This window comes from Triturus cristatus, chromosome 9, assembly GCF_964204655.1.
Source record: "Triturus cristatus chromosome 9, aTriCri1.1, whole genome shotgun sequence".
In the NCBI taxonomy this organism is placed as follows: Eukaryota; Metazoa; Chordata; class Amphibia; order Caudata; family Salamandridae; genus Triturus; species Triturus cristatus.
This window is the reverse complement of record NC_140592.1, coordinates 286,272,811-286,292,990: the sequence shown is the minus strand read 5'-3', so window position 1 is coordinate 286,292,990 and position 20,180 is coordinate 286,272,811. Positions and strand designations below refer to the sequence as shown.

At 43.1% G+C, this 20,180-nt stretch overlaps 1 protein-coding gene across 2 annotated transcripts in view; it reads right to left on the bottom strand.

The window, feature by feature from the left end:
* LOC146797757 (leucine-rich repeat and fibronectin type III domain-containing protein 1-like protein) overlaps positions 1-20,180 on the bottom strand; it is a 379,158-nt gene that overhangs the window by 258,766 nt on the left and 100,212 nt on the right. The gene's annotated exons all lie outside the window — the stretch shown is intronic.

Sequence of the window (20,180 nt, the reverse complement as noted above, 5' to 3'; positions counted from 1 at the left end):
TTTGTGTTTGTCGGGGATTTGAGGTTGCTCTAGTATGGAGCCTGGGGTCATTGAAATGAAGTACACCGGCTTCCTGCAGTGACTGGTGACTGAAGCTGACTGTGCTACAGCAAGCAGTAAATGACAATGCCTTTGCTCTTAGTATATTGGATGTCTGCACTCACTTGTGCATTAATCTAGCTCTGAAAGGGTGGGTGTATTGGGCTGCTGTACGCTGGTTCACTGCAGTACCTGAAGAGGATACATTGCTCTTTTACTATATGACATTCAACTCTGGTTGATGATATCTAAATCTCTGTATTTGGGGTGATAGAGTTTTATCCTGAATCTTTATTAGTGACTCATTACCATCACCATGTCATTTCATGGTCACAGTTTTTTTTAGGATACTACATGCCATGTGTGGATAGCTCATAGATTATTTTGGTACTCTGTTGCATTGCACTGTGCCCTACTTTTGTGCAAGTGATGTATCGCTGCAAATAGTTCTATTTTTGTTTGGCATATAAATAGAAGCTGATTTCTTGTAATTGTTTGCTTACCTGAGCTGCCTTTGTTTCTGGGAAGCACACAATTGTACCTTGGCTTTTTACCAGAAGTGACTATTGCAACTAGATTACATGATGTGTAGCATGGGATTGTTCCATGAGTTACTATCAATGAAGCATAACGTAGGGTCAAATTTGGTTATGTAGAGCAAAGATTTTTAGCTTCTTTTCCCGTTGGTCATTTCTTTCCTATTTTTTTACCTTTGAAACTGAAGGACACAGGGTTGAGACTGCTTTCCAATCTGAGATTGATTTCTATGCTTTGTGTTTTAGGGATTAGGGTTATACCAGAATGTTTTGAAGCCTTTTTAGGTCGAGCCTAGCGCAGCGTGCATGCACTGACCTATGGGAGGCTTCTTGTGAGCACTCCACACTGTTCCAAATAATTCTCCGAGGGAGTTAGTTAACTCCCACATATTCTATTGGCCTTTGCGTGTTGCTTTCAGTAATGAAAGCACGAAAATGGCAAAGATGGCAGCATGTCCTGCCTTTATTCCAAAAGTTAACTCCAACGGCCTAAGGCTCTCAGGAGCGAGCAGTGGCACGCTGCATGCTGCATTCCAGGAGGATCAGGTTACTGATTAACCACGACCGCGCTTATCTGCGCTTGTTATTTTTAACAGCCTCTTCGTGTCCTCTGCCCTTTCGATAAGTTGAAGTATTCTGTTTGCTGGGATCCCGGTTTACACTATTCGTCGTTATCTTATCTGATCGTCTCAACATGCAGATCATTTGTTATACAAATGAGAATGGTTTAAAAAAACAGAAACTATATGTTTTCTAGACAACAGTAGCTCATATTGTCACGTAACCCAGAATACTACAGGGCAGTGCGGCGTTGATAAGAAAGTGACTGGTGAGGGGAGAACTAAAAGTGAAACCAATCTCGTAAGAAACAGAAGTGCGCTGAAAACCTCCATGCCTGGGGAACAGTGCGTAAAGCTTCACTGACAAAACTTCTTCCAGGGAGCCGCCTTGCCTGTAAAACTGGGATTGGACAAAGCATCAACAAGTGGTATCTCCCTACTCAACTGACTTTAAAGATATAGGACGGCCATAGATGAAAACGAGATAGAGCCGAAGTAGAAAGAATTACCTTGCCGAGGGCAGAGCCTTCCCATGAGCAGAAAGGCAGTTGGCTACAATACTGAGTACAGATACAAAAGGGGGCAGGCCTGGAACCAGAGATCGGGAGGGCTCATCTCCTCCCCGCCTTCCCGGTTGCCTGAAACCACATAGCTGTCCGCTCAAACCATGCCCCGGGAAGGAAATGTGTTTACGTTGCCGGTTCTGCCCTACCCCTCCTGTTCTTCCGTGAGAGGCAGAGTGGAGGAGGCGTTGTAAGCAACTTTACTGTGTGAGTCTCTCTGCTCAGTTTTAGGACAGTTCATCCTTAACGTTGCTTCTTTCTGAAATTTCTCTGTATATACTCTGCACTTGAGAAAAAAGTAAATATATATATATATATATCTTTAAGAGGAATGAAAAACTGGGAGGGTCTTTTTAAGAGGCATAGCTGGTGTAATTAATGGCGTGGCTTAAAAAAACTCTTAAGGTATTACTTCGCATAGTGTGCCGCCCAACTAGTATTTTACTGTTTCCACCATTGCACCCAGATATGTAATATAATACAAGTAACATTACACCTACAACAAGCCAAAACTATTGGCTTTGTCAATGGTTGCTATTTGCACGAGATAAATAAGCAACAACTGTGACTTAATTGTATAGAATATTGGAAATGCTTTAGTTCTGAAATTGTGAAACTGCAAGAGGCTCGCGATCAATTTACTTAAGAGCCTTGCACTTAAATTCCCTCGAAGACGGAGATTAAAGCTGTTTTATGCTCAACCTACAACAACAACATCACTGCATATTAGGTGGTGAGTTAGTGTTCTTGGCTGCAAGTCTGTTGGTCTTTGCGAGTAGAGATGTCTAGGTATGTTTTTTTCCCTTCATATTTGCATTTTTTTTTGTCCTTCCTCATGTGTATGTATGTACTTCATGGCTAAACACTTTTAAGGTCCTAAAGGCGAGACCTATTGGCTATGCCAATGCTTGTTTGAGTAAGGTTTTAACCTTTTGCATGAGGATGATCGTCTCACTTTGTGATTGAACGTCCCAAGGGAATGTCTGGCTCACACAGGGTTTGTGGTGGAAGTGCAGCGTGGATTGTTCTGCCGGGTGTATGAAGTGATTGGTACACACAGTTACCTTGCATCTGATCTGCCTGCTGTGCTGCTTTCCGTGTATATAACACGCCTTTGCATTTGTAGTTCTGCGCGCTCAAGTGTTCCAGTACCGTGAAGTGACAAGAACATGGGTTTCCTGGCTGCAAGAAGGGGGATGTGCCAGTCAAAAGCATGTTCTTCTCGAGGTCCTCGCTGAGAAGGTGACTGCCACCAGGTTATTGATGCTGTGTATGTGCTGTGAGCGTGAACCCAGTACACGGAGCCTGTTCTAGTCTATGCACCCTGAGCTTTCGAGGTACTGAAATCTAGGTTTCAAGCAAACCACTGGAATGAAAATTATACACTTTGAGCACATGATTACTGTACTACACCAATTCTTATTATTGTTGCTTGTAAGAACGTGTCTGCTAGTTCATCGTAATCCTACAAACACCCTCTCCACACCCACACACACACCTCTCCACATAGCCCCTCACATACACCTCCCCACAGGCACACACCTGTCCACAAACCGCATATACCCACCTCCACACACCCGCCCACACACGTATACAAGCACACATACACATGAGGACACCTCTCCACCCAACACCACTTCCACACCCACTTCCACACACCTTCCTAAGAGTCACACCTGTCCACAAACCACAATATACCCACCTCCACACACACTATACAAGCACACATACACATGAGGACACCTCTCCACCCAACACCACTTCCACACCCACTTCCACACACCTCCCCAAGAGTAACACCTGTCCACAAACCACAATATACCCACCTCCTCACACATATACAAGCACACATACACATGAGGACACCTCTCCACCCAACACCACTTCCACACCCACTTCTGCACACCTCCCCAAGAGTCACACCTGTCCACAAACCACAATATACCCACCTCCTCACACATATACAAGCATACATACACATGAGGACACCTCTCCACCCTACACCCACACTTCCACACACCTACTCACAGACGCCTACATACACACTCCACACACACACACACACATGCGCTCCTCAGTGGTAAACCTAAGAAAATACACAATGCCAACCTCCTATCCCCAGCCACTCCTCCAGCACTAGACATCCCCCTCGAGCCCCTCCATACTGATGCTTCTGGGACTTGTAGGCCTGGGGAGACCGTGGCAGATACAGCAGAAAGAATTCTGGCCCCACATCCGGCCAGCCTGCTGCTCGGATGCCGTCACCCTGTTGTTGCTGCTTCCACACAGATTGCAAAGGACGCCCACCGCGTAGAGTTTCTCTTCTATTCCTGCGTCGATAGATAGTCAAGAAAAACTAATAGCTGCTCATCTTTCAGAAAGGGAGGAGCGGACGGCCTGGAGGGGAAGTAAATGAAAGTCGAAAATATTGATCTATCCATCAAGTTCTTTCCGTAGCAGCTAGTGTGTGGACTGGAGGTTAGGAAGGATGTGCCACGGGAATAATGAGCTCTAACCTGACGATGGGAAATTACCAATCGCTGCCAAAGAGTGAATACACTGGCCCAGGACTTCCGGAACACCTGCACGACAGCTCCTGAACCCTCAAATTAACCCTTCTGATGTAAAAGCAGCAATGCCCACTCTGTGGCACCCCACCTCTCCCCGACAGTACTCATGCCACGCTTTGGTGCCCCTCCATCTGCTGATGTTGTATTGTCTCCATGTGTACTGCCCCTCTCTGGGGTCATATTAACTGCATGCACACTACCTATGTCTGACGTTACTGGTGTAAATCCTACGTACACTCCCTCTATGTGCAAACCGTAGCCCTTGTGTCATTACTGATGCAAAGCTTTATTATATCCCCTAAATGTCCACACAACACTGTCTGCATGTACACTACCACACTATGCTGCATAGAGTACAGGTGCAACTTCCATCTCTGCTTTGCAGAGCCTGAATGTCAAACAGAGAATATCACAGGACTGTGGTTCTTAATTTTTGACTTCTGTGGACCCTCACTTAACATTACTGAAACCCGGGGACCCCCACTGAATCATTATTGGAAGCCTTGGACACCTCCCCATTCAATTTCGGTTATTTGAACTGAAAAATACACAAAAGGTATCCATCAAACAAACATACAAATTATAAAATATTGTGTTTAATTCACAAACAAATCTAAAGAAAATCAACATTTTAATTTTAATGGGAAAGTTGGAGCTTTTCTAAATACAAGCGAGACCACTCACCATCCATACTATGTTCTGTTGACTACTCCCACTAATCAATCTGAGGATAGGAATTTAATTTTAGGCCTCCAATTTCAAATTCCTTCATATTTAAAGAATGTTTTAAACTTTTCAGTTGTACACTCTCCTTCTTTATTCATACACACTTTAATTAATATTAACAGACTATAATAATTTTCTAAGCAGTTGCGGGCCCCCCTGAGTAGACTTAGCGGAACCCCCAGGGCTCCCCGGACCAGAGATTAAGAACCACTGCAATAGGACACTAAAATCAAGAACAAAATATTGAAAGATAAGTATGTAGAGATTTTCTATATGAAACTCCAAATCTATGTACCTGGACAATAAATATCTTCAAGGTAAATCGATGTGGAACTAATAATAGAAAACCCATACATCGCCTTATGCACCTACCTCCATGTCACTCTGTCTGCATTCTCTCCACCTTTCTACTGCTGGTGCAATGCACACTACACACCCTTTAGGCCTATGCCATATAGTCTGAGTGCCCAACACCCTAGTCAATCATTCTTGGTGCAGACAGATGTCCTTTCCTGTACAAAAAAAATCAACCCTACAAAGAAGACATGGCAGTCCATTGTGCGCCAGATAGGGGATAAGGATAGGAAAGCGCCGTATTGTATAGATACGGCGCATTCCTGCCCTTTTCTTTTAACGCAGCGCAGCAAGAATCTTTGCGGTGCTGCCCTGCACCAAAACCCTGTAAATGAGGCCCTGTGTTTGCATAATAATTCTTCTTCAACATTACTGTTGTGAATCACTAGTGCGTGCACTCACTGTCATGCCTCACTTTTTTCTCTCACACATAATCACTCTGAAATATCTTGCACAAAACTTGAATACATAATTTCATTGTCAGTGCCACACAGCCTGACAATACTGGTGTATACTGCGCCACACCGTCTGCGTACCCAACAGCATCCAGTGACATTATTGGTGCAAACGGTTAGTGTATTCACTCTCTATCTATGCCACTTCAATGCTATAGAAACTGCAGCAGACACATAAGAAGGGGAAAATAATATTCTGAGGATCCATTTCAAAATGCAATTCACTACCATTTAAAAACTATTTCAATTCTACATTCAAGAGTTGAAAGCTTGCGTAAATTGTTGCACTCAGTAGAAAACAAGCATCCAAGTGCAAACTTCTAGCTGTAAATGATAAGTTGGGGGTCACCCACACATGCTTTAAAACATGCCTTCTGGAGTTCATGTCTTACTCTCTCCTCTCTTCTGAGCATAGCGCCTAGACACCTCAGGGTATTAGAGCACTTTACAAGTATCACTTTATTCATTCATGGTTAGACTGGTTTCAAACAAAAGGGCCTCCCGAAGCACCCATTTCCAACAAGAAATAGCCCTGGAGATCAATGATACATGACACAAACACTAATTTAGGGCCCGATTCACAGAACTAACTTAAGACAAAATCCTAAACTTACTACTTTTGGTATTCACAGAAGTTAGGATTCTGTCTTAAGTTTTTCTTAAAACAAACTTAAGACAGACTTGAGTTAGGATTTTGTCTTAAATTTGTCTTGAGACAAATTTAAGACAGACTTAAGACAAACTTAAGACAGACTTAAGACAAACTTAAGACAAACTTAAGACAGACTGAAGACAGACTGAAGACAGACTTAAGACAGACTTAAGACAGACTTAAGTTAGGATTTTGTCTTAAGTTTGTCTTAAGTCTGTCTTAAGTCTGTCTTAAGTCTGTCTTAAGTTTGTCTTAAGACAAACTTAAGACAAAATCCTAACTTCTGTGTATACCAAAAGTAGTAAGTTAAGGATTTTGTCTTAAGTTAGTTCTGTGAATCGGCCCCTAATTTAGTATCTCACTAAGAGGTATTTTAAGATTCAAACAATAGAACAAAAGATTATTTGAAAAATGTTTATGATTCTATTAAAGAGAGGGTGCCCACTCGGCTTAACTGCTGCATCTAGAACACAGCAATGCAAATGTGAACTTGAATGCACGTTTCAAGGTGGACTTATTCCCTGATCTGTTGAATTATTTTTAAATATTAACTGTTTCTGTTTCATATTGCAGACAAAATCCCTTCGCCACAGTCAATGGAATATTTACACCATCTTAGCAGAAGTCTTGGGGTCCGATGTACACGTTGTTGAGGTGGCAAATAGCCTGATGCACAGAATCGTGCCATTTGCGACTGCAATAATGCTTTTAAAATTACACTCACAAAATTGCATATCAGTCACTTGTTATTAAATCGCAATTTGCGTTTGCGACCCAGTTCCGATTTGGTATTTGGAAGGAGTGTGTTTAGGACGCCCCTTCGAAATTCCGAATCGCAGTGGTATGTTTTAATGCTTTGTGACCGAATTCCAGGCTGCATTAAAAAAAAAAAGTGTTTTATTTAAAATTGATCACAGACGGTGATCTGCTGACCAAAGCAGGCCACTATCCCTGTGATGGGTGTATTCCTAATGGTTCGCAAACTGCAACCTACCTTATTATTATGCACGAGGTAGGTCGTTTTGCTACCCACTAGGAATTGCAAAATTATTTTAAAAAGTTACTTACATTAGGAACAGTGAGTGATTTCCTAATTGCGATTCGGAGATAATCGGAATTAGGAAATCATTATTCCTTATGTTGCTTTTTAAATGCCTTAATAACAGGGATGTGCGAAAGTATGACAACTTGCAAATTAGTGGATTTTTTTTTTTTACCTTGCAATACTTGCAATTTGATTCACTTGTGCGGCTTTAAAAAAAGAGACATCTTTAGTAGGATTTGGTGCAACGGGAAATTATCGCTGCATTGACTCAGGGGATCTGATGAGTCGTGACATTCGTCCCGCGACTAGAAAAGTTCAGCGTATCACTCCATTCTTCCTGTTATGGATGTAGCCCCTACCGCCCATGCTGTACCCCACCGCAACTCCCCAACCATTTATCCATAAATATCCATTTCCCCTCCTGCATCTCAGATCTGGATAAGATGAGTGCTAGAAAGGTTGCAGGACTCTGCAGGTTTCCTGCCACATTAAGGCCTACTAATGTGTCAAAAGAAATTGTCACATGCAGCGGTCATACAGAAATACATCACTTGTGACAAACTATGGAAATGTATCTTTTCCAAGGGTGACATTTCTGCATGGGGTAATTATACAACTCGCCACGCCCCTTCTTAATGCTGCAAACAGAAAATGAACAGGATTGGGGTAATTTATGCGCAGTATTTTAGTAATTTTTATCCATTCGAGCAAGAAACCATTTTTTTATAATTTTAAATTGGAAAACCAAGCAGAAAATTGTGGACTTCACACCAAATTAAAAAAATCCACAATACCACAGAAAATGCACCATCCATGGCATCTGTAGTATTGTATAGTTTCAGTTGTCGCGCCTCTAGTACACTCTGCTTCATCGTTCTTTCATTCTGACCCAAACACCCATTCCTGGTCGCGGGTCCACCTCGCAGTGGTTACCAGATTTCACTGCACTGCAACTTTCTTGGAGACAACACACCCGATCTGCACCTATACATCCAAATTTCTCATAATATATATTTTTTTTAAGTTGTACAATCTTCTCTATTTCATGTTGTGCCTTCCTGTGAACAATGCATTTGTTCACCTATGGTATATTCACTCTCTCCATGCAATCCTCCACCCAGATACAACAAATGTTGATCGATTCTCTGTCTATACCATATTCAATGGGTCATCTTAACTAATTTACAAAGCATATTAGTCTGTTCTCTTCTGTAAACATTCTCTTACATTCTTTTAAAATCCTTATGCTTACACCCTACTGGTTCTTTCATTTCTCGCACATTCTTTCTGTCAAACAGACCTATTGTTAACAACACTCCTCTTTCAATCACTGGGATTTACCAACCAGCTTCTTTCCGCCATTAATTAACATGAGACTATGTCAATACTGTCTTTGCTCAGTCCAGCCGAGTATTCTTTTCTCATCTACTGCTATTGGCTGTGTGAGTGTATCCTTCAACTTACTTTCAAGCACTGACATTGAATTGTGTGAACTACTTTATCACTACAGCTCCTGCTGGCTCCCACCTACATCTCTCTTTCTAATGTGCTAACGCTGAACGCACCACCAGTTTAACCCTAGAACAACAGGCTCTCCCAATGCAGTCTATGGCTGTTCCAGTCCTTATTTGTGGGAATAGTGTGCTTAGTCCTGCAAATATTCAATTGTAGTGAGATCAGGGAGAACACACACTTCTTTTTAATCAACTTTGTGAGTTCTCCTAATGTGCTTATCAATGATGTACATTTTACTATGTTTCAATGACTTTGCGGCTAGTTGCTGACAGAAGTTTCGGAAGAAATATCCTTCTGTGTGTGTGCTAGATCCTGCTCTATGACACTTATGGACATCATTATTATTATTATTATTATTTTTGCAGATTTATATAGCGCAAACTCGAGCCGAAGGTATTATAGCGCCTTACATGAGCACCAGTTAAGTTACACAAGGACGCATTCATTTTTTTGGTAGGCACGGGGAGATTTACGTGATTTGCCGCCCAGAATCACAGGATGTGGAGTCGACCCCGAGGCTCAAACCTTGGTATCACAACTCCAAAATCTGCAGCTCTAGCCGTGAGACCACATCCTCTCCCCTTATTCATTTATTCCTAATGCGTGCTTGTTGTTTCTTCCCAGATTAGTACATCTTTTTTTCAGAAAAAGATCCAGTGGAAAGGTAGTATGAAGAGGGATCCTCCACTGTAGCTTAGGGGTCTTCTGTCATGATATGGGACTGCTCCGTGATGATGCACTGATGCAGGGGGATAAGGACGTTCATTGGTGCTGACATTTTCTCCACAATACACAGGCATGTGGTCTTTAGTTCTTGTGAGCCGAACTGCTCTTTCCAGATCCCGATTTGTCGGAATCCCCTAACAATATCAAAGATGAGATTGCATGTGTTCCGTAATGACTAGGATTATGAGGACTTTGGAGACTCAAAGCTTGGTCTTCAACTCCTTTCTAAATAGTCTGCAAGGTCAGACATTTTCTCTCTTGGAGTTATTCATCTCTTCTGAGCAAATTTCTACCTTTTAAAAAAAATTCATAAACAATTTCAACACTACTCCAAGGAATGTTATCTGTGACTCATTCAGATTTGCATATTTTTTTATATGTTGGAATTTCTGCAATATGCAAATGTAAACAAGAGTGAATTTCTGCATGTAGAAATCAGATGCAAAATTGTTATTTCACCAGAACACATTTTTATGTCTCCAGAGAGAAATATCCCAGTAAAATGATCAAATGCAATACTGAGTAATACAATTCAACAATAAATAATAAAACCAAATTACTCATAATCACATATATGAATGCATATAGATGATCAAATACTATAAATGTGTGGCCTCAGAATGGGCAAACAGCAGAGAATAAAAGAAGAGCAGGTCACTTGTAGGATTGGAAAAATTGATAGGATCATACAAAAATATAAAAAAAACAATATTGCAGAGAGGCTAGTTGCACACAGCCAGATAGGAAAAGATTGGTAAGCAGAGGTCATCTGAAATAAGACACAATGCAGACTTTAGAAAGCTTTCTAAGTGAGAAATGGATGAAAGTGGAAGACCAAAAAAGCTGATGAACAGTAGAAAAAGTCGGAGCGTATCAATTTGAATTAGAGCCTTGGTGAAACACCTGGTGAGAAGAGAAAAGGTTTTGACTTCTCAGAAGCTGAAAATGACAAACTGGAGAGATGTAAGCCATTTGGCCAGAGAAATGGAGAGAGGAGCCAAAGCAGATGCCTACATTGTAAGCGAAAGTGGCAGGAGCGGTCGAAATAGCGAGAAAAAGTACAGAGGGTTTAGGAGCAGAAGATTGATGAAAAATAGATGAGCTGGAACACAGAATTTTGTTTATAACTCCCAGCTTTTCATCTTTTCTTTCTATTTTTAGTTTCTGATTTATCTCTCTCTTCTCTTCCTGCACCTTGCGTTTCATTGTGCTCCTTTCTACCCTTCTCCGCTGATGGCGGGTTACAGCTGTCATGCCAGTGAGTCTATTCATTTCCACTGCTTTATCGCCGTGTGAGCTCCCAGGGACTTTAATGTGACCAAGACAATGTCTTCACCCCAGGAGTTGTTCCATTTCTATTCTTCCCTGATCTTTAATGATGGAGGCTGCTTCCCCGGTGTTCTGCCTCCTGTACTGGGCCAGGGCTTTGACACCGAAAATGCTATTGGAATTTAATGCTCCGTTCTCCGCAGGAGCTCTAAATAAGGCGGCTAGCGATAAGCCTCCTAAGAATCTCTCTGCAAAGTAAATTGATCATTAAGCAGAAAATGCCAAGTCTCCCTCCCCTGATCTGAAAGGTGGGCTCAGTTGCAGATCCGCCCCCGCTTTTTTAACCAACAGTGGTTGCCATCTCCAGCGCGCATCCTGCGTGGTGTCCCCAAGCCCATCCCTTGTCATCTCTGCTGCTGCAGATCCAGGCTCACATATTAATTCCACAGCCGGTGGGAGGCGGCGAAACGTGTCCATATCGTTACCAGGCATCTGGTCCTCCGTACCAGCTGGATGACCAGTGACAAATGACTAATGCTTGTCCCAAGCGTGTGAACTCAGTATTCCAGCTTTGGTTATGTGCATCTCAGTTTCCAGAAATTGCTTTTTCTCACTTAATGTGGGTGGAGAATCTGAGCCATGTGTCTATTAATAAAACGTGCTTCCTATGCATGCATTTCCTACCACTTGTAGATACTTGATTCCCCTGTGGATTTCTTTGATACCTCTGAGAGTTAACAAATCTTTCTAATGGTCATGTAAAAGAATGCATGTCTCTAACTGGTTGCAGTTTTAGCGGCATGTTTGTGATTTTTTATGAATACGTCTGCTTGACTTGCTGCCATGCTTCAGTCTTCTGTTTTCAATAATGATGGTTTAAATAAAACGTTTCCTGGTAAATCATCAGTCAAGGGTTGTGCAAATAATTAAATTCATTTTTTTGTGTTTTTTTTTTTTTTTACAGGGGGGTGTAATTTTTTGTGTTTGTTGCAATTTTTAATTTTGTGTGCTTTTTAAAAAGGCCGGTTCAAAGAGCTCAAAATAGTTTGAGAAGCATTCAGTCTCCAAATTAGGATTGTGGCCAAGAGACATACAAATATAGTTAAGAATATGAGAGATTTTTCAACTACTTCATCTTTAACGTTTTTGCGATCACTGGCCCACATGCTCTTTTCACTCGCTTTACTATTTAGCACAGGGTCAGGCTGGAGAACGGAAAGTGGGCCTGGTAATAATGTTCAAAGCAGCTCGGCTTTATCCCTTTCCGTTATCTCTCTATTGTTATCAATCCATTCTCTCTCTCTCCAGTCCTCTTTCATCTCCCTCTCTGATCTCTCGAGTCCTCTCTACCCCTTTCCCACTCTTTCTTCTCAATCTCTCTCTCTTGAAGGCCCCTATGCCTGCTGCAATTAATCTCTTTAATCTGGGAAAGTGGCAGAGCAACTGCACTGGGCTCTCAAAACCAGCCTCCCACGGCGCCAGCCTACAGGGGAAATGCCCGGTGGAAGAGAAAGCCAGTCAAGCCCTGCCTTAGCAGCACAAACTAACTGGTCCCTCTGCTTTTACTATATTGCATAACGTTCAACTCACAAGGTTGTATGACACAACTTGCTTTCCTTTCCCACGTGTTCCTTAACAACGCAAGCGGAACAACGAATGCGTCTGAAGCACGCATTCCCTTTACAACACAAGTTGTTACAACGACTTACCTTAGAGGGGTGCTGGACTTTGGAATAGTATAATTTACTATTCTAACTCCAGTCCCCATGCAGTCGTAAGGCGACGCTTTACCTTAAGCATGTAGTTGTAATGACTTGCGTTGTAAATGGAATGCGTGGTTTTGACGCATTCGTTGTTCTGCCTGCATTGCAAAGGCAACGTGTTGTTCGGCGGTCATGATATTTGATGTTTTCTGCTTCACAAAGGTGTACTCAGGGTCTCAGCATAGAAACGATGCACTAAAGCAAAGGTCATGCCCTTGGGAGCATATAAATTATACAACTATATGCTTTCTTCATCACTAAACATTAGTATTGTTTTTGTGGTTGACACCACAGTATATTGCCAGAAAAGCACATTCTTTAATCTGCATTGTTCCCTGAAGACATGCTGCAAGGGGCACACTATGAAACCAAGGTCTGGTGCTAGCTGCGTTCCTGATGACCTTGGGCAAATCACAATCACCATATATCTCTTCTGCCACATCTGTCAAAAACCGGAATTGCCCATAGTGGATGCACTGGACTGTGCATTGTAAACACATTCTGCAGGCTCAGCAGAGTTATTGATCACTAGATTCCTACTCTGCTCACATCTTATATTTCCTAAAAGTGGATCTTTCTTACAATTCATTCACATTGATCTACTACCTGAGGAAGAAAAATAACTCTGTACTCCACAATTTATGTAGAATACAGTATGCATTTAAATTCCAGTTGTTTTTCTTTAGTTGGAATGGTGCTGTTGCACCTGGATCACTCTCATTACGGTGGCTGCTGCACCCCTTCCCTCCTACAACCACGGGGTGGCAAATGTGGCATCCATCTGTTACAAGGTTATATGATTCAAACTTGCAAAGAGAATATTGAATGCACTCACTGTTTAAAGTTTTTTATGACAAGGCTCGGTTAGAAATTGATATCAATGAAAGGGACTGGTTTGCTTAGGTAGGGGCAGGCTTGGCCGGTACAGGTAAGAGCGGTGGGGCAGGGCGGGGGGAGTCGACAGATGAGGGGATAGGTAAAATAAAATAAAAAAATAAATAAAACCACTTGACTGGCGCTCGCCGCATCGCCAAGGCAGCGATGCAGCGAGCACAAGGTAAGTGGTTTTATAAATTTTTGTATTTTATTTGATCTATCCCCTTGTCTGTCGACTTTCCACCCCCCCCCGCCTACCACTCTTACCTATGCTAGCGGCGCCTGAAAAGGAGGCGTCTCAGTCCTTACAACAGTGTGAATACAGTCCTCAGTACGGAGCGAGGGCACAGAGTGGTTAGGATCTAGAAATAGTGCAGAAAAGTAGAAATAGTGTGGAAAAGAAGAAGATTGGCGGGGGAGCCAAGACCATTTCATATGAATGTGGGCACAGCAGACGCACACTGATTCAGCCGCTCCAGAGCTGCTTGATAGCTGAGACTGGTAAAGTTTCTGAGAGCAAGAGTATCAGTATTCGTGAGATTCTTTCCATCCCCCACCACACAATAGTCTCCTAACCGTAAGGTCCTTCCTTCCCTCGTTTCCTTTCGGCCCTATCTCCATCCATGGGATGAAATGCAACACAAGGCTGACAGATACCCTATGAGTCCCTAAGTGTGATTGTGTAAAAGAAGGTAAAAGATGGCCGCCAGCAAAAGAGACACCTGCGCATGCTATGTATCACAAGTATAAAAAAAGCATGTGCAGTTATTTAAAGCAGGGGGTGAAGCTCACTAGAGAAGATGGTGAGACGTCCTTTCCTGAGGAAGGTACCTTTGATCTAGAATGTTTAAAGAACTTGGGATGAATAAAGGATCTTAAATATAAGATGGATGCTGCATAGTGGCTGGAGAATACCCGTTCATCCTGACAGTGTGTGTCCCAAATTATTGTCTCTTGTTGGAGCACGGTCGGTACCTCTCCATGATAAGACAGGTTCTCGGAATAGACAGACGTCTGGCCTTATTACCACCAGGGAAAGCCCAAGGTAAATGACTGAATTAAAACTACCTTTCATAAACAATGGAGAGAGGAATGGGAAACCCCAAGGTCCTGTCCTTTCTGCCACACACAGTATCTAAGAATCAATGCTGGAAGGTCTGTCACCAGACTGGACTGAGATGAGCCAATTATTCAAACACCCGTAGAAGTTAAGAGACTTACTAACAGAACACAGTACAAACCCATTTGTTATTGTGACTACTTGCAAGTGTCTTTTATAGCCTTCGAGCCCGACGGAGCGGGCTTTAGCGGCCATTAAAGGCCCGCTCCAGTGCGGCGAGGGTCTTGAACAAAGGAGCGTGCCTTTAATGGCTGGTGGAGCCCGCTACGGATGGGTCTAAGGCCGTTAGAACATTCCACCCCTAGAGGGCAGAATGTTATAATTTGTAAAACAAAGGCCTCATGGAGCCAGAGGGGGTTAAAATCCCATTGGGCTCACTGAGCCCCTTGTTTGACAGCAACATCTGTGAACAAATATTGGAATGTTGATGCTCCGGGCTTCTACCAGCCATTAGAAGCCTGGAGCACTCCATTGTCTTCAATGGAGTGCTCAACATTCCAGTGTTCTAATAAGTGTCATTCCTGTTTGTATTTCTATGCCCAGGTTATTTTGTGATTACTACTTGTGACTAGTTCTGTGTGGTAGTGTTTCAAGTATGTGGTTTTGCATTACTGTTGTGAGGGTAATGCTCTAAGAGCAACTAATATTTTAAGTCACGTAATAACTTCTTTATTTTGCAAAGCCATCAAGCATGGGCTCTGACCTTGGCTGTCTTGTAGGAATGCCGCTTGCCTCTTGCCCTCATCTGGGAAGAAAGCAGGCTTTTTCTGCTCTCTTTTTCAAGCTGGCCTTGGAAAAATTGCTTTTTTGTTCTAGGTGAGACTGTGTCTTTGAATGTGTAGGTTGGGCTGGAGAGCTGTCATTCCACTGTGTCAGATTTTGTGTTTTTCCTTTGCTCTTTACGACTTGATTTAGATTATCAGGATGGGTAGACTATGTATACTGTGTTTTGAATGGGTTAGTGCAGGTATTTATGAAATATAAGAGTAAACATGTGAGAAAGGTGAAGAGGGGTGGAACAGAAATGACAGGTTCATCCACCTAGGGAGTCTTCATGTTACAACTGTGGGCACTGAGGCAGTGGAAGGGAGCCCGCACATACAGACCACAAGTGTCTATCTACCCAGCCCCAACCATGCTTCAGTCCCCTTGACCTTGTCTGTTGATACCACAGCCTGTTGCTCTTCTCTAAAAGCCTCTGATTTGTCTGCCAGCCTGCTTTGGAGCAGAACTGGGGGGTAACTGACATGTTCAGTTAAAGGATTCCCCATTTGGTTACATCCACTGCCTTTATCACACTACATCCACATCAGACCAGGAATACTTCTGGTTGAGATCTTCCTGCTGTGCCAACCTACTGGGGGAGTGCGGGGGAGGTATTGCTATTTTAACTGAATTTTGCTGTGCATTGTACGTCAGGTGAGGGTTACTTGGAGGAGCGCTAAGAAAATAAGAAAGCTGTTAGCGATGTTGAATGAGACTTCACCCCTTGATCCAAATTGTGTCCCTTCAGAGGACTGAACAGCTCTCCTACAGCAGGTTTCCCCCTCCTTGTGGACACTGCAGGGGCGGCTCCTCCACTAAGATGGAGGAGGGGTGCCCCACTGCTCTCAGAGCAGTGGAAAAAGGAAAAATAAAAAGATAATAACAACATTATTATCATTTTAATATTCGCAGCTACCATCTAGGTTAGGGTGGGACAGGGCTGGTGTCACAGGGAGGAGGAGTGGTTTGTGCACAATAAGTGAGCTTGACGATTTGGCAGGCTGTCTTTCTTGGGTCGGCCAAACAGTCATGCGCACTTTGCATGTTCCCCAGTGGGCTGTAATGCACAGTCTGGGTGAAGAATATGCACAGGCTCATAGTCCCCGTCTGAGCACCAAACCACGGTGCTCAGACCAATCACGATGCTGCTGTCATGGAGACAGACGCGTTGTAATTGGCTTAGGGGAGCTGGTGTGATTCCTGCTTCCTGACTTGTAGTCAGGAAAAGAAGTGGGGAGACTTCTGAGGAGAGACGGCGGAGGAGGTAAGTGTTTTATAAAAAAAAAATTCTTGTTTTCAAGCCCCCCCCCGCTTCGCCACTCCCGTTCCCTACCAGCGGCCACTGGGGCCCTGCTTACCCATCAAGAAACCTGGATGGCCTGCCCTCAGGCAGCACATGCTTGATTTTTTTCTCTCCTCTTATACCTTCGAGCAATGCAAAACACTACTCCCTCCATTTCTATTGCCTTTTTCAAAAAGGAAGTTAATGATATTGATGAAGAAACTTCTGCCTTAGAACCCTAGCTTCCAAGGCTCTCAAGGACACGCTTGTTTCTATGAGACTGTGATGACTATATGGTGTTCTTTTGGTTTTCTATTACTTCCTCTTCTACCTTTCGCGATTGCTAAATTGTAAAGTACTGATACCCGCTGTGGTCATGTTCGCGCTTTATAAAACGTTTTTAAATAAATAAAAATCATCTTGCTTAACTAAGAAAGGACACAAAACATCTACGAACAAATATTAGTGTTGCCTTCCCCTTTATTTACGGTGGTATCTAGTTTAGAACATCACTGACGGTGAAGGACGCCAGATCTCGGATTATATTAAAGTCTTCAATCACATTAGAAGTCAAATGGCTGTAAGCCAAAGGTGCCATCCTCTAGGCATAAGCTGGTTATTGTAGTTAATTGGTTTTAGGGAGTTCTGATTTGAGGAACCTTTACTGGAGCTCACGAGGAAAGGTGCCCTGGAGAGTTCCTTTGTCGACGGAATGATGGGAAACTCTTAATCCATTAGAAACTATTTGTTTTCTTCTCCATCGTTGGGACTGTAAGACTTCTTGAAATAGTTCACTCTTTTTAGCCATAATGACAAGAAAGGCTGTTTTCCCATCTCTCATCTGCTCTGCATCCCATTGAAGTGGGGCTGTCACCATCCTTGGTTAAACTGTATGCAACAACTGCCTCGAGTTTACCACTCACTTGTACAGGGCCTCACTGTGTGAATGTGAATTCCTTGCCACAAAGGCGACTTTTGTTACGTACTTAACATATTTCCATTTTAAGATGATCTGTGTTTCATACTGTTGAATTGTTTTCTACATCAGAAAAGAAAATTGTGACTGTCAAATGGTCATTATCTAACCCTCAAAGCCATCCATGGAGTACAAAAAAAAGATTATGTTGAGTTAAAACACTGGAGGGCTGACTTGGCCTTCCATCCTTCTGCGGTTAATAAACTGAGTTTCATTGAATTAGATAATGGTGCCACCTGTAATCGACTATGCTTAGAAATGGTGAAAGTGTGTCATAAAGCAATACATGAAGGTTTCCCAAAGAGATTATTCCCTATATTGAAATATGCTGTTTAGTGGGTATCCCGAAAATAAGTGGTTTATGGTGATGCTCTGAAAGGTCACTTTTCAAAAGAAGCTACCCTCTTCCCACTTCCGGGGCATTGGTGTGTCTGTTCCGTCAGAGTTATTTATCTCTGCCATCCAGGATTTAGCTGTGTTACAGGAACAGCCTCTAGACTAAATAGTGGATCTGAAGAAAATAAGGATGCCTCTTGCACCACGGCAAACTATGGAGGTTTAAGGCTAGGAGGTTACCTGTTCTCAAATGATGTAGCTAAACTTAGAACACCTCTATCTGGTTGTATAACTTGTATGAAAAGGAGGAATGAATAAAGCTACTGAAAAAATATATGTACTTGGTTTGTGCATGCATTTCTTTCATTAGAGCCACATATTAGGACGCCCCATCCCAAGGTATTGGGTTTATTTAAAAGTGCCCAGACCACATTCTCTTACACTGTCTCAGTGTTGCCCATGATAATACGTTCTCATTTGTATGTGCATGTTCCAAGGGTGGGTTGGGGCATGTGTAAATGTGTAATGTATATTTTAAAGCACCCTTAGGTTTGCTGCAGTTTGATTTACCCACTGCTCAATGTCATCCGAAGGGACTGAACATCAAAATGGTACTATGGGAAACAAACTGGCCAGACTTCGCAAACTGACTAGTATGAGATGGCCTGATGCCTTTCCCTCTAGGTCTTCTAAATGGAGGCCCAGCCCCAAGAATCGTCATAGTCCTCTTGAGAGGTCTAATGAGGGTGCCCGTGAGTCTTTTCCCCCTTAGCACTGCCTCCAACTATTGTTGGATGTAAACTTGTGCAGTACGATGCTTTCCTTTGGATCCCTGCAAAACATTCATCAGAACCTTCACTAACTAATAATTTTTAACAATTCATAAATTGGCTGCCTCATACATAAAACATGCTGCTTCAAGACCCTCACCCACGCCTACAAAGCCCTACAACACATCGGACGCGCACACCTCAACCACCGCCTGACATTCCACCAGCCCACGAGAGGGCTCCGCCTCCCTCGCCCTGGCCGAAATCCCTCGCAGCCGTCGGAAAGAGGTCGTTCCTTCTCCTACATCACCGCCTTGTCCTGGAACGACCTCCAGCTGCTCGTCCCTCCCGGACTTCTGGAGGAGGATCTAGAGCAGTAGAACCCCAGTGCCTGGAGACCCCCTGGGGTGACAAGTCACGCTCTATAAGAACTTCCCGATTGATTTATTGAGATGCCATGGTCCCAAGCTAAATGGAAGCCTGCCACTGCCTGATGCCCGGTGACTTACTGCTTGTTAAGCACCATCAATGAAAGACCCATGAATACCTGTCTGACATAGTCAGAAAGTCCTGTCCCTCCAGAGTAAGTGGCAGCCATGAGAAGAGACTGCACAACTAGGGCCATCCCTCTAAGTCACTTTGTGAAGGTGAAGACAGCAGGGTCCTGCTCTTGTGCCCAGGTACAGTTTGTGGGGTTAAAAGAAGAAAGGAGTCACCTCATTCCTACTCAGACCTCAAACCGGGCCGGTCCTCCTCGCTGGAGGCTGGCTGGATGATGATGCTGCCGTAAGTGGCTAGGGCTGGTGGCAGGCCAGGTGGAGAGCAATGATAGAGAGCGTGTGCCCCACTCCGTGCATTAAAATATTCACTTTCAACAACAGCACATAGCAGAAGCTTCTTGATTATAAGATTATACACTACAACTTATTGCAAATGTTCGTGGTTACAATGTTTCAGGCTGTGAAGGGTTAGATGCCTCTCTCTGATTTTCTGGTGCCCCATCAAAAAGAAACAATGACTCCTTTCTGTGCACCTGGCTGTAAAGACTAGTGGTCTACTGTGTGAAGTGAATAACGAAAAGGACCGGTAAAGATTCATATTAACCCAGTAAAGGGCCTTCTCCTACACAACTTGCAAATTTTTACAAGAGTGATTTACCATGTTCTCTCTTTTGGTTTACTCACAAAATTTCACCATTTCAACTTCATCTGTGAAAAAAGTGCACACTATTGGTTGGCTAGGAACGGGTCTAGCGCCTGTTATGGTAGTATGTTTGACCTGC